This window comes from Dendropsophus ebraccatus, chromosome 5, assembly GCF_027789765.1.
Source record: "Dendropsophus ebraccatus isolate aDenEbr1 chromosome 5, aDenEbr1.pat, whole genome shotgun sequence".
Lineage (NCBI taxonomy): Eukaryota > Metazoa > Chordata > Amphibia > Anura > Hylidae > Dendropsophus > Dendropsophus ebraccatus.
In genome coordinates, this window is record NC_091458.1 from 111,010,721 (window position 1) to 111,023,142 (window position 12,422).

At 47.3% G+C, this 12,422-nt stretch overlaps 1 protein-coding gene across 4 annotated transcripts in view; it reads right to left on the minus strand.

The window, feature by feature from the left end:
* Nucleotides 1-11,414, minus strand: part of TAB3 (TGF-beta activated kinase 1 (MAP3K7) binding protein 3) — a 53,040-nt gene extending 41,626 nt beyond the window's left edge. For 2 of the 4 annotated variants that reach the window (XM_069972435.1, XM_069972432.1), the window contains exon 1: nucleotides 11,326-11,414. The gene's annotated coding sequence lies outside the window, so the exon portion shown is untranslated. Of the gene's footprint in view, nucleotides 1-3,763; nucleotides 3,785-10,535; nucleotides 10,560-11,325 lie in introns of those variants that run through there. The other 2 variants (XM_069972434.1, XM_069972433.1) reach the window with 2 other exon arrangements.
* Between the last annotated feature and the right edge of the window lie 1,008 nt (nucleotides 11,415-12,422).

Here is a 12,422-nt window from a genome sequence, read left to right on the forward strand (position 1 = left end):
AGGGGCTGCTTGTATCAGTCACAGCCTGTACAGGAGGAGGGGAGAGGGGAGAGGGGCTGCTTGTATCAGTCACAGCCTGTACAGGAGGAGGGGAGAGGGGAGAGGGGCTGCTTGTATCAGTCACAGCCTGTACAGGAGGGGAGAGGGGCTGCTTATATCAGTCACAGCCTGTAGAGGAGGGGAGAGAGGAGAGGGGCTGCTTGTATCAGTCACAGCCTGTACAGGAGGAGGGGGGGGAGAGGGGCTGCTTGTATCAGTCACAGCCTGTACAGGAGGAGGAGGGGAGAGGGGCTGCTTGTATCAGTTCACAGCCTGTACAGGAGGAGGAGGGGAGAGGGGCTGCTTGTATCAGTCACAGCCTGTACAGGAGGAGGAGGGGAGAGGGGCTGCTTGTATCAGTCACAGCCTGTACAGGAGGAGAGAGGGGAGAGGGGCTGCTTGTATCAGTCACAGCCTGTACAGGAGGGAGAGGGGAGAGGGGCTGCTTGTATCAGTCACAGCCTGTACAGGAGGAGAGAGGGGAGAGGGGCTGCTTGTATCAGTCACAGCCTGTACAGGAGGAGAGAGGGGAGAGGGGCTGCTTGTATCAGTCACAAGCCTGTACAGGAGGGGAGAGGGGCTGCTTGTATCATTCACAGCCTGTACAGGAGGAGGAGGGGAGAGGGGCTGCTTGTATCAGTCACAGCCTGTACAGGAGGGGAGAGGGGCTGCTTGTATCAGTCACAGCCTGTACAGGAGGAGGAGGGGAGAGGGGAGAGGGGCTGCTTGTATCAGTCACAGCCTGTACAGGAGGAGGAGGGGAGAGGGGCTGCTTGTATCAGTCACAGCCTGTACAGGAGGGGAGAGGGAGAGGGGCTGCTTGTATCAGTCACAGCCTGTACAGGAGGAGAGAGGGGAGGGGGGCTGCTTGTATCAGTCACAGCCTGTACAGGAGGGGAGAGGGAGAGGGGCTGCTTGTATCAGTCACAGCCTGTACAGGAGGAGGAGGGGAGAGGGGCTGCTTGTATCAGTCACAGCCTGTACAGGAGGAGAGAGGGGAGAGGGGCTGCTTGTATCAGTCACAGCCTGTACAGGAGGAGGGGAGAGGGGAGAGGGGAGAGGGGCTGCTTGTATCAGTCACAGCCTGTACAGGAGGAGGAGGGGAGAGGGGCTGCTTGTATCAGTCACAGCCTGTACAGGGGGAGGAGAGAGGGGCTGCTTGTATCAGTCACAGCCTGTACAGGAGGAGGGGAGAGGGGCTGCTTGTATCAGTCACAGCCTGTACAGGGGGAGGAGGGGAGAGGGGCTGCTTGTATCAGTCACAGCCTGTACAGGAGGAGGGGAGAGGGGAGAGGGGCTGCTTGTATCAGTCACAGCCTGTACAGGAGGGGAGAGGGGCTGCTTGTATCAGTCACAGCCTGTACAGGAGGAGAGAGAGGGGAGAGGGGCTGCTTGTATCAGTCACAGCCTGTACAGGAGGAGGGGAGAGGGGCTGCTTGTATCAGTCACAGCCTGTACAGTAGGGGGGAGGGGAGAGGGGCTGCTTGTATCAGTCACAGCCTGTACAGGAGGGGAGAGGGGAGAGGGGCTGCTTGTATCAGTCACAGCCTGTACAGGGGGAGGAGGGGGAGAGGGGCTGCTTGTATCAGTCTCAGCCTGTACAGGAGGAGGGGAGAGGGGAGAGGGGCTGCTTGTATCAGTCACAGCCTGTACAGGAGGGGAGAGGGGCTGCTTGTATCAGTCACAGCCTGTACAGGAGGAGAGAGGGGCTGCTTGTATCAGTCACAGCCTGTACAGGAGGAGGGGAGAGGGGCTGCTTGTATCAGTCACAGCCTGTACAGGAGGGGAGAGGGGAGAGGGGCTGCTTGTATCAGTCACAGCCTGTACAGGGGGAGGGGAGAGGGGCTGCTTGTATCAGTCACAGCCTGTACAGGAGGAGGGGAGAGGGGCTGCTTGTATCAGTCACAGCCTGTACAGGAGGAGGAGGGGAGAGGGGCTGCTTGTATCAGTCACAGCCTGTACAGGAGGAGGGGAGAGGGGAGAGGGGCTGCTTGTATCAGTCACAGCCTGTACAGGAGGAGGGGAGAGGGGCTGCTTGTATCAGTCACAGCCTGTACAGGAGGAGGGGAGAGGGGCTGCTTGTATCAGTCACAGCCTGTACAGGAGGAGAGAGGGGAGAGGGGCTGCTTGTATCAGTCACAGCCTGTACAGGAGGAGGGGAGAGGGGCTGCTTGTATCAGTCACAGTCTGTACAGGAGGGGAGAGGGGAGAGGGGCTGCTTGTATCAGTCACAGCCTGTACAGGGGGAGGGGAGAGGGGCTGCTTGTATCAGTCACAGCCTGTACAGGAGGAGGGGAGAGGGGCTGCTTGTATCAGTCACAGCCTGTACAGGAGGAGGGGAGAGGGGCTGCTTGTATCAGTCACAGCCTGTACAGGAGGAGGGGAGAGGGGCTGCTTGTATCAGTCACAGCCTGTACAGGAGGAGAGAGGGGAGAGGGGCTGCTTGTATCAGTCACAGCCTGTACAGGAGGAGGGGAGAGGGGCTGCTTGTATCAGTCACAGCCTGTACAGGAGGGGAGAGGGGAGAGGGGCTGCTTGTATCAGTCACAGCCTGTACAGGAGGAGAGAGGGGCTGCTTGTATCAGTCACAGCCTGTACAGGAGGAGGGGAGAGGGGAGAGGGGCTGCTTGTATCAGTCACAGCCTGTACAGGAGGAGGGGAGAGGGGCTGCTTGTATCAGTCACAGCCTGTACAGGAGGAGAGAGGGGAGAGGGGAGAGGGGCTGCTTGTATCAGTCACAGCCTGTACAGGGGGAGGGGAGAGGGGCTGCTTGTATCAGTCACAGCCTGTACAGGAGGGGAGAGGGAGAGGGGCTGCTTGTATCAGTCACAGCCTGTACAGGAGGAGGGGAGAGGGGCTGCTTGTATCAGTCACAGCCTGTACAGGAGGAGGGGAGAGGGGCTGCTTGTTCCTAATACCTGCTGAGGTATTGGTGGAGGTGCTGGTCCCAGTGCAGCTTCTCTGGGGGCTCCATCTTTTACTCCACCTGTGCTGTAAGCTGCACAGGTCAACATTACAGCTTCAGAAGGGAGCCGTCTATTCCTTCTATGCACTGTGGGTGCCATAAGCAACTGTGTATAAGTTATGCAGTGACATTAGAGAGATGCTATTGCAAATAGCAGCCCCCAGGGCAGAACATTAGCCTTTAACAAAATACAAAAAAAAAAGCAATGAGGGAGATTTAGTAACCATGGTGTAGTGTGAAACCAGCTCAGTTACCCCAAGCAACCAATCAGATCCCAGCTTTCATTCCTCACAGACTCTTTGTAAAATGAAAGGTGGAATCTGATTGGTTGCTAGGGGCAACTGGGCCAGTTTCACTTTACACCATGTCTGATAAATCTCCCAATGTGTCTATTTTGTAAAGACATTATTTTAATAAAACAAAAATAAAATTTTAAAAGTTGTGACACATTTCCTTAAAGTATCCAGTGACACCACACATTGTCTGTCCCCATGTAGCAGATTCATGTACAACCCCATGCATGAGCTGCACAAACAATCCCATTCAGATCCCTCTCCTGGCTATGGATTTGCAGAGATTTCTGTGACAAATCTGTCACCTGGGAACTTACATTTAGGAGTACATTCACACACGTGCATGTTTTTGTGCTTTCAGCTCTTTAACAAAAAGACAAAACAGGCACTTAAGAACATATACTATCAGCAATAGATGTCATCCTGCAATTATTTCCTAGGCAAAACCCAATGAGAAGGTGCTCACCTAATAAATACCTTTTGAGAAGAGTAACACCTACAGCTCCAACAGCGCACCTACTCACAAAAGGTCATATGCTGAGTGACAGCATGACGCCGGGGTAGTGACAGCCCTGCTCAGTAGGGTTGGGCAAATTCCAATGTAGCTTCAAATCTACAACCACCACCTACATGCCTGTGCTGCTGCCTACATGATAACAAGAGAACACTGTCTGCAAGTGAACCTATGCTCAATGACACGCTCTGGAGGAAAATACAGAGTGATCATCAATTTTAAGGGTGAAGAAGGATCAATGAAAGGGGTTGTTCAGGCATAATCTCCTGCTTATAGTCACATAGGTAGTTGACAGATACAACTATATGTATCAGTGTGTCATTGTCCGTCTATGGGAGAGTGCGCGCTCCTCCTCTGCCGCGGCTCTCCGCTCAAAGAAGTGACATGTCAATTCTTTGAGCAGAGAGGGGAGGAAGCGGACGCGCGCGCTCCCTCCCATTCGCTCACTGCAGGACACTGAGCACGGCGGGATTCTCCGCCGCAGGAATTCCGCTGTATTTGCTTAGTGTGAACATACTCTTATAGTCTGATGCCCAGCATGTATTCTGCATGGGTCCCATTTTAATTACTGAGACCCATAGATCAGGCAGCTGCATCTCTACATGCCCACCATTAGAACAAGCAGGATATGTTGCCTAGCCAAAAAACATAAAAAATCCTACTAGTCCCATGATCAGAATTCTGGGGGTTGTTATTGCAGGTTCAAATTATTAAGGGATCTTACACATAGTCTCATTTACTGAGATACCCTACATTTGTTTACTTGCCTGAAAACACAGTTAACATAGCAATAAAAAAAGAGAAAAAAAAGTTTTGCCAATCCTCCGTCTCCATTCCTTGACTAGCAGTTTCTCCAGACTGGTTCCTAGTTGGTTGAAAGGCTGCATTCACGAGGAACGCAGATGTGGAAAGCCTGTAACAGAGTGGGGGTGTTACTTCATTACAGGCATTTCATGTCCGTGTTCGATATGGAACGTGTGAATGCAGCCTTAGGCAGTCTGTATTCCTAGCAACCAGCATACACACATTTGTAATATACTCTCCACAAGCTAACTGTATACCACAGACTGCTCTCCTGAGCTCTTATGGAACTCTCAGCATCATAACTTATTATGTATCACAAATGCATAATAAGCCTATGTTCACACATAGTATTTCCGTCAGTCTATTTTCAAATCAAAACCAGGAGTGAGTTGAAAACTGTGCAGATCTTTCCATTATAATTTTACCCTGTCATTTCCACTCCTGATTTTGTATGCGCCACTTTCTGGTGCATACACATTAGTACAGCTGGGCCACCATACCAGGATGATTTACAACATGCTGCATGAGTGCTGTCTCCATACACTGACAATAGTCTATAAACAAGTTTACATGTCACAAGGGAAAAGCACATGCATACAATCCGTTGCACATAAAAAAAATCCCTACAAAGCATGACACAAGACAGACATAGTACAAGAGTAAATACAAAACATTCAAAGTCTAAAAACATTTAAAAAGCGAAAAATGCCTAGCCCTGCTAAAATAGGATCAGAGCACCCCATGTACAACCACCCACCATACGGTATGTTGTAGGAACCTGCAATAGTACTGATAAATATAACAGACGGTCAAACACAAAATGGTTAGGCCTACCACACATGGTAAAAAAAATAAGGGGTACAGAGCACCCCCACACACATTCCCCTAACTTCATCAGGAGTGTAGTGTATATTGGCATTTGTGAAGTTATATATAGATGATACAGACATATTGGCAGAGAAAGTACTTCTCACTCCTCTCTCCCACTACATTCACCCAAAATCAGGGGATAAGGGTTACTGTAGATAGCCATACATACCAAATATACAGCTGTATCTTGTAGCATGGAGAGGTCGCCGACACATGTGCAGTACATCTCAGATTCAGTCACATGACCCTCGAATACACAAATATGGCCACTGGCCTATACCCTGCATGGGCTACACAAAGATGGCTGCCATTGCATCATGTGGTATATACAGGTACAGGTTCTTGTGGCATACAGGAGGTCAGTGCCATCTTGTTGTTACCCACACATGTGCATTACATCTTAGATTCAGTCACATGACCCTCGTATACACAAATATGGCCACTGGCCTATACCGTGCATGGGCTACACAAAGATGGCTGCCATTGCATCCTGTGGTACATACAGATACAGGTTGTTGTTTTATACAGGAGGTCAGTGCCATCTTGTTGTTACCCGCACATGTGCAGTAAAGCTCAGATTTGGTCAAGTGACACTCGTATACACAAATATGGCCGCCACCCTATACTCTGCATGGGCTGCACAAAGTTCGATCTGATGTCCGATGTTACATCATGTGGTGCCGTGCTGCAAACAGTTAAATGGGGTTATCCAACGCTACAAAAACATGGCCACTTTCCCCCTACTGTTGTCTCCAGTTCAGGTGTGGTTTGCAATTAAGTTCCATTTACTTCAATGGAACTGAGTTTCAAAACCCCACCCAATGTGGAGACAACAGTAGGGGGAAAGTGGCCATGTTTTTGTAGCGCTGGATAACCCCTTTAACATTGGCAAAGCTACAAAAAGATGGCTGCCACAAGAATATTGCAATGGAAAAAAGGTTACACCAAAATGGTGAACGCCTAATCCTGGTCCAAACCCAGAAACCCAGATTATATCATTACAAGTATCAACGATATAGTATGTATCCCTCAAATGCATATGGGGTAGTACAGGTATATAAAGTAATTAGAGATGAGAAAATCTACAGTAGGAACAAAGCGATGCGCTTCCTTCCTATCTGCATTCTGCTTGTCCGGCTGCAGACTTTGAAGTCTGCTCCGCTTCATGCCACTACTCTCTAGGTTCTGGGAAAAGATGGATCCAGTCCTGGGAAACTTCTCCCAGTTTCCCAGGACTGGATCCATCTTTTCCTAGCACCCAGGGAGGAGCGGCACAGAGCGGAGCAGATTTCAAAGTCCGTAGCCTGACAACCAGAATGCAGATAGGAAGGAAGCGCATTGCTTTGTTCCTACTGTAGATTTTCTCATCTCTAAAAGTAATGGTGCAATCTAATACCAATTAATAAATAGAATAACTATATATCTATATCCTTTGATATGAATGTACATGTGCTGACAATTTAAACCTTAAGGGTGCCTTTACACGTACCGTATCGCTGCGAGTTTCTTGCACATAAATTCACAGCGATACTGATTGCTATCAAGCCAATGTATGTGTATTCTCACTGCGTGTTTGGTGCGATTTTTACATGCGAGTTTTGATTTTCACAGGCGAGTTCAACACCACAAAAAACGCAGCTACTTTTATGCGACTTTGATGCAAGTTTTGTACGAGAAATAAGCAGCGACACGGTACGTGTTAAGGCACCCCAAAGCTGTTATCCAGCGCTACAAAAACATGACCAATTTCTTCCAGAGACAGTCCCTCTCTTGTCTCCAGCTTGGGCCTGGTTTTGCTGCTCAGATCCATTGAAGTGAATGGAGCTTAATTGCAAACCGCACCTGAACTGGAGACAAGAGTCGTGTACTCTCTGAAAGAAAGTGCCCATGTTTTTGTAGCAGTGGATAACCTTTTTAATATGATATACAACGATGTCCAAACATCCCATGTGTATACAAAATAACATGAATACAGAAAATATCAAACTATATACTTTATTGTTAATGGTTAGCAAATGCACATGCACCGATGATATAAACCTTTACATATTATGCACCAGTATCCGGACATCCTATGGGTATACAAAATAACATGAATACATATATGGAATTATGTGCTTTATTATTAATTATCAGAAAATATTCAAGTTAGAATATATTGGTAAAATATGGAATACAATACCTAAATACATATAACCAATGCTAAAAACACATGAAACCAATACAGAGTGGTAGACCAAGTAATCATCATTATGGCGGCGCAGAGTTATGGGATAGTTTACATGAAATCACATATTCCACTAGAGTGCCAAAACCCAAAATATAAGAAACACCAAATCATTCCCTATAGCAATCAACATTTAATTACAATATTCACTGACATTGTAATCAATGTGCCTATTATACCATTGCCTGCAGCTATAAAAGTCCATATCAACTAGGTGCCATAAATACAAATTATATATATATATATATATATATATATATATAAAAGACACCAGTTATCCTAAGTATACAGTATATGGCAGTGCTTCTCAATTCCAGTCCTTAGGCCTTACCAACAGGTCATGTTTTGAGGATTTCCTTAGGATATCACAGGTGATATAAATATACTCAGTGCATCGGGTATTAGCACAGTATGGGATAGCCTCAAAACCTGACCTGTTGGTGAGGCCTGAGGACTGGAATTGAGAAGCACTGGTATATGGTAATGATAATACATCAAGTCAGTAGTCTATATAAGATCCTGGATACACAGTACTGTACACATTACATTTAATACAAAATATATATTGGGGCAATGCATCAACCAAAAAATATATGTATAACTTCTATATGCTATAAGATGTACCTGTATATACCACAGCATGCATTTGTGTAGCCCATGCAGAGTATAGGCCGGTGGCCATATTTGTGTATACGAGGGTCATGTGACTGAATCAGAGCTCTACTGCACATGTGCAGCTAAACCAAGATGGTGCCAGTCTCTGCGTGCTGCAAGATACAGCTGTATACTCGGTGTGTATGGCTATCTTCAGGTGAGTGCGGTGGGAGGGAGAGGTGAGGTACTTTGTCTGCCCATATGTCTGTATCAGCTATATATAACCTAACACATTAATATGTGGGGTGCTCTGTCCCCAATGAACCCCCTTATCTTTTTACCATGTGTGGTAGGACCAGACCATTTTTTGTTTGAAGATTGCAGGTCTCTGCCACATACTTGGTGGGGGTTGGCATATGGTGTGCTTTCTTCCTACTTTGGTAGGGCCAGGATTTTTTTGCCATTTAAATGTTTTAACCTTAGCGTGTTTTGCATTTAGACTTGTTGGACCGCGTCTGCCTTGTATCATGCTTTATAGCGGATTTATTTTTTTTTATGTGCAACCGATTGCATGGAAGTTTACTTTTTTTTTTTCTTTTCAATTCAGGTTTCAGTTCAGATAGTTCCATATTCATAAATGTCAAAAATGTTCAGTGCACCTCACAATCTGAAATTGGCACCAAACTATGTGGGTTGATATACTATGGCTCTTCAGCTTACTGGTCCCTACAATAGCCCAGCTCTGATCATGTGATGTGTACCTGATGGGTACACATCTGACATCCCTCCTTGTGGTATAGTGCTATATAGTGACACCTCTGTGTGACAGCCCTATCTATAGTCACACCCCTATGTGACGGCCCTCTCTGTGGTATAGTGCTATATAATCACACCCCATGTGACGGCCCTCTCTGTGGTATAGTGCTATATAATCACACCCCTATGTGACGGCCCTCTCTGTGGTATAGTGCTATATAATCACACCCCAATGTGACAGCCCTCTCTGCGGTATAGTGCTATATAATCACACCCCAATGTGACAGCCCTCTCTGCGGTATAGTGCTATATAATCACACCCCAATGTGACAGCCCTCTCTGCGGTATAGTGCTATATAATCACACCCCAATGTGACGGCCCTCTCTGCGGTATAGTGCTATATAATCACACCCCAATGTGACGGCCCTCTCTGCGGTATAGTGCTATATAATCACACCCCAATGTGACGGCCCTCTCTGCGGTATAGTGCTATATAATCACACCCCAATGTGACGGCCCTCTCTGCGGTATAGTGCTATATAATCATACCCCAATGTGACGGCCCTCTCTGCGGTATAGTGCTATATAATCACACCCCAATGTGACGGCCCTCTCTGCGGTATAGTGCTATATAATCACACCCCAATGTGACGGCCCTCTCTGCGGTATAGTGCTATATAATCACACCCCAATGTGACGGCCCTCTCTGCGGTATAGTGCTATATAATCACACCCCAATGTGACGGCCCTCTCTGCGGTATAGTGCTATATAATCACACCCCTATGTGACAGCCCTCTCTGTGGTATAGTGCTATATAATCACACCCCTATGTGACAGCCCTCTCTGTGGTATAGTGCTATATAATCACACCCCTATGTGACAGCCCTCTCTGTGGTATAGTGCTATATAGTCAAACCCCTATTTGACAGCTCTCTCTGTGGTATAGTGCTATATAATCACACCCCAATGTGACGGCCCTCTCTGCGGTATAGTGCTATATAATCACACCCCTATGTGACAGCCCTCTCTGTGGTATAGTGCTATATAGTCAAACCCCTATTTGACAGCTCTCTCTGTGGTATAGTGCTATATAGTGAGACATGCATGTGACGGCCCTCTCTGTGGTACAGTGCTATATAACCACACCCCATGTGACGGCCCTCTCTGTGGTACAGTGCTATATAGTGACACATGCATGTGACAGCCCTCTCTATGGTATAGAAGGAGATACTTTACACACATAGAAGATGCTGCTTGTAAAGTAAATTTAGAAACGCAATGAAGGTATAACATATTTTATGACGTTTTGGTCATGCGGACCTTCATCAGATTCTGTAAACTCATCAATTAATATCCATGGAGAAAGCAAGGCATGTGTATAAGTAAAACTAAAACAAAGATCAAAGCAGACACCTTGTGCTTGCATATGTATGATACCCTGAGTGGAGCGTGCATATACATACAATAATACCTTGAGAGTTCAGCTCTGGTTCCAGGGGAACTAAGTGATCCTGTTTTTGGGTCCTGGAAGATGGTGAAGGTGTATGCATGAGATGTCATATAGGGATCCATCAGTAGGGGTATGGGAAAGAAAAGGCAAGGTGTAGAGATAGAATGAGGGAGATATCTTGGACCTAGTGCAAGGGGAGATGTGCAGAATACTATGTGCAGAAGAGTGTGTGCAAGGGGAGGTGTGCAGAATAATATGTGCAGGGGGAGGTGTGCAGAATAATATGTGCAGAATACTGTGTGCAGAAGAGTGTGTACAAGGGAAGGTGTCCAGAATACTATGTGCAAGGGGAGGTGTGCAGAAGAGTGTGTGCAGAATACTATGTGCATAAGTGTGTGTGCAAGGGGAGGTGTGCAGAAGAGTGTGTGCAGAATACTATGTGCAGAAGTGTGTGTGCAAGGGGAGGTGTGCAGAAGAGTGTGTACAAGGGGAGGTGTGCAGAAGAGTGTGTGCAGAAGAGTGTGTGCAGAAGAGTGTGTGCAGAAGAGTGTGTGCAGAAGAGTGTGTGCAGAAGAGTGTGTGCAAGGGGAGGTGTGCAGAAGAGTGTGTGCAAGGGGAGGTGTGCAGAAGAGTGTGTACAAGGGGAGGTGTGCAGTAGTAGTAGTATATGGAGGCTGGGGTGGCCTATAGACATACAGTACAGGACTGTCACCTGCAGAGATGTAGCGCACTGTAGTATAAGGTGGGGGTGGCCTGAGGCAGCTGCTCTACAAGTCCCGGGCAGGAGGAGGGGGCTGTGCACGATACATACCAGATTGCTGGGGCTGTAGTGTAGACCATTGGAGAGCGCAGTGACGGCTGTGTGCCGTGCCCATGTACTGAGCGCTGTGTCAGGGAAGGAGCCGGCGCCGAGAGATGATGCAGCTAGCGTGACATCACAGTCACATGATCAGAGCTCACGTGAGGGACAGAGCGCTCAGTGTGAGGCTGGGAGCAGGAGGGGAGAGGGAGCTGCCCTGTACTGTACACACTGCTGGGAGGGACAATGCCGGGATAACCGTGTGTAGTGGGGATGGTGGAGAGCAGATCAACAGCAGTGACAGAGAGCAGTGAGGGGGAGGAGAGGGATGACAGGGGAGGGAATGGGGGATGAAGGAAAGACAGACTATAAGATCCAGGCTATCTGAACTAAAAGGAAGGGACATGTGGTTAGTACAGTCCCTAAAAAAGATCACCATGAATGTAAACCTCCATGTCACTCATAATAAAGAATTACCTAGATACTGAAAAACTATTCATATTCTCAATTCATACCCATTGGTTCCATGGGTTGCAGCAAATGAATCCGATATGTCTTCGTTCCCATAAGCGTGGTCAGGCGAGCGAGGAGAACACGTCCCAGCGCAGGAGATGTGACAGAGTGGGCTGCTTGGTGGGGGATGGGAAACAATAGATTTATACAACAAATGGATGACTTTGATATTGAGAAACATGTCACCTATGTAAAGTTGTCCACAGGGGCATTTTGTCTGGCATACACTAAACAAAGTCTTTGATAGGTATACCTTCTCCTGTGTGGGGGTGAGGGATTTTGTCACCTTTCAGGACATGGGTGCAAATGAGATGGGTATGTAGCTCTCTTCTTGGTTTGGGGGTTTGTTTGGCAAGTGGAGGAAAGAGGGACATATATCGGTTTGTACCAAATGGTCACGTAGATTTTTGGGACGCTTAGGGATTGTGGAATTTTTTAATTTTAGGATATGATGTTTATAGTAGAAGCCAGTATTGGCTTATAGAGCAGAAGAGTTTGTTTGTGAATGGATGGAAAGTGTATACACATGGTATCCAATTACTTTTATCCCATGGAGTTGAATTATTAGGAATAGGTACGTGGTGTAACAATCTCTC